The 3,098-nt window shown below is 38.7% G+C and overlaps 1 pseudogene; it reads right to left on the bottom strand.

Moving 5' to 3' along the window:
* Positions 1–810: 810 nt before the first annotated feature.
* LOC148193393 (uncharacterized) lies at positions 811–2,779 on the bottom strand (annotated as a pseudogene).
* Between the last annotated feature and the right edge of the window lie 319 nt (positions 2,780–3,098).

Genomic DNA, 3,098 nt, shown 5'->3' with positions numbered 1-3,098 from the left:
CTTGGACATTACTTCTGTAAATTTTTGGGTATAACATCTACTGAAGGATGCTAGGTGGTTAAGTATCTACTGAAAGATACTAGGTTTGACACCTACTGATGGGTGTTGGTGGATTTTTCGGTCAGGCTCGTGACGTTAAACAAGCACTACCTGGGAGGCAACCCAATTGATTGATTGTATTTTTGTTGTTTGTTCTGCTTTAGTTGCATGATAGGGAATTGGATGCATGAGTGATCTGGGAACTTAATTGCAGGGAGCAAGTGAGGATCATGAGTAGAAGGCACCTAGGTTAAGTGATGAGTTGCTCCAGAAGAGGTGTGGGTTGAAGGCATTGGAATGATGAATTGGATCGTGAGCAGTGTCGAAGTTGGCGCACGAGAAGCAACTGGCAGCGAAATAAATTGTGGTTTGGCAGTAGCGGAAGAATGAATTCAGTGGATGTAGAGATGGAGGAAGAGCTCTATGGTGAGTGGATTCTCTAGCTCAGGCGGCCTTCACTGGAAGGAAGCTAGATGGAGAAGGAAAGCTCAATAAGAGGTGACTTTTGGCAGAGTTCTGGTTGCTGGAAAAATGCATCAGCAGAGTAAAACTCAATATTCTTCAAAAGTGTCTTTACAAGGGTAGCTACCATGAATTTGTATGTGATCCATGAAGCTTGCAGCGAGGCAATGACCCATGTGTAAAATGTGAAAGACTTATGAAAAATGTGCTAAAAACTAAAGCAGCACGTGAGCTGGTGGTGTTGAGGGACGGAGGTGCTGCCGTGGTGTGCTTAGCAAAGAGTGGTGGTGTGGCTAGCAACTTTGACCATCAACTGGACAGTTTTACCCCTTCTCTTGTTGTCTTCAAATTCCACTTAAATTGAAGGAAAAGAACATGCCATGTTGTGTCCATATCTTCAAGCTCTTCTTGGATTCTTCTAGTCATACTTCTAGTAATGGGTCCCTGCCTTAAGTCATCATCTCCTTCCCCTTGAAGAGGATTTGTCCTCAAATCTGTTGGTTTGTCTTTGTGAGGACTTATTTTTGTAGGATCCATCAAAGTTCCTCCCGGATCAAATATGAATCTGCCATAATCATCAAACATAGATCGAATTAGATTTATTTGACCCAATAAGATACATAAAAAAATATGTTTAGAAGAAGGTTTCCTAGTTTTGAAAATTTCAATTTCGATACAATAAAGAAACCTTACTTCTTTTGAAATTTTATTTTTGTCTTGAGTTAATTGTAACCACAAAGGTAACAATAACTCAAGTGAATTGCCACATTTTTCAATTTGTAACATTGTTAAAGATGGAGTGGTAAATTCTTGGAAAGAAAAGTAGAATTTTGAAAACTTAAGGATAGATGAAAGAAAATTAAAGGCTAGAAAACCTCCCCTTAAGAGTCTTGGTTCTATGAGGAGTGTGGATAGAGGTTCTATTTTCCCGTCTTTTCTTCTTTTCTCTTCTCTTTGCTCTTGCTCTCTTTTTCTTCTCTCTATTTCTTCTTTTTCTTGCTCCTTGTTGAGCTTCATTTGTGTTTGATCTTTGGCCACCTGGGTAGGTGACAGAGGATGAAGCACAAATTTCTTATCATTTTTGTGAACAGTTATGGTATTGGTGCTACCATGGTGTGTAGTGTCATTATCAAATTGCCATGGTCTTCCTAATAGGACATGGCAAGCTTCCATAGGAACTACATCACAAATAACATCATCTTTGAAGTTTCCTATGGAAATTGCCAATTTAACTTGATTCTTGACTGTTATATCCCCATCTTGATTTAGCCAATGAAGTTTGTAAGGTTTTGGATGGGGAATCACAGTAAGATTCAGTTTGTCAACCAGCCTTGTGCTACAACAGTTACAGCAAGATCCACTATCAATAATGAGAGAACAATATTTTTCTGCAAATTGACACCTTGTGTGAAAGATGTTCTCTCTTTGTGATAAGTGTTCTGGACTTGGTTGACTATTAAGCACCCTTCTCATCATGAGAAGTTGACCCTCACAAGGATATACTTTCTCTTCATTACCTCTTTCTTGCTCATTCTCACTTTCACTAGGGGTTTCACTTTCACTGCTATATGTGTCACTACCTCTTAAAATGATTGTTCTTTTGGTAGGACATTGAGCAGCTATGTGACCCCTACCCAAACATTTAAAACACTTGATCTTACTAGTGAGATTGTGTAAAGAGGATTCCTGTTTGGGTTTTTCAACTATATTGGCTAGAGGTTTGAGGGGTTCTTTTTCTTTTACAATCTTCTGTTCAAAGGGGGATTGAAATCTTTTTAACAGAAGCTTTTCTCAAATTTTGTTGTTCTACCTTTATACACATTTGAACAAGATCATTCAAATCTCTATAAGGTAGTAGTTCAACCCTATCCCTGATATCAAGAGTCAACCCACTCAAAAATCTGGCCAAGGTAGTTTCCTCGCCTTCTGTGATTCCTGCCCTTATCATGTATAGCTCCATCTTTTGTCTGTATTCTTCAATAGACATAGACTGTTGTTGCAATCTTTGGAGCTTATCCATGAGTTCTCTTTTGTAGTAGGAGGGTATGTGCCTTTTCCGAAGGGCATTTGTAAGCTGATTACAATATTTTATTGGAGGAAGTCGTTGTCTTAGTCTCTCTTGTACTGTAGCAGTCCACCAGTACATTGCATACCCTTGAAAACTTAGGGTAGCAAGAGAGAATTTTCTTTCTTCTCCTACTTGATGGCAAGCAAAAATTTGCTCTACCTTCATTTCCCAATCTAGGTAAGCCTCAACATTATCTTTTCCATGAAAATGAGGCAATACCACATTAATTTCCTTAGGAGGAGGAGGATTTTCAAATTCCCTCCGGTGTCTTCTTGAGGAAGAGGGTTGATGATAATATTCTCCTACTCTTAAGGACTCTTGTTCATATTGGGATTCTCCACTATAACTTCTCTCCCTATTTTGGACTTGTTCCTCTCTCAAAAGTTTCAACTCATTTTCAACCATGGCACTATGTAGCTCTCTTTGGACTTTTTCTTGACTTATTTTTCTCTCAATCTCATTGAGTTGATTGACTAGAGTTTGGAATGAAAATTGATCTTTAGGAGGATCACTAATTCTAGGTGATTGT

This window comes from Vigna umbellata, chromosome 9 (assembly GCF_029865625.1).
Source record: "Vigna umbellata cultivar VRB3 chromosome 9, Vumbellata_1.0, whole genome shotgun sequence".
Lineage (NCBI taxonomy): Eukaryota > Viridiplantae > Streptophyta > Magnoliopsida > Fabales > Fabaceae > Vigna > Vigna umbellata.
The sequence above is the reverse complement of the archived record's forward strand: the minus strand, read 5'-3'. Positions and strand labels throughout refer to the sequence as shown.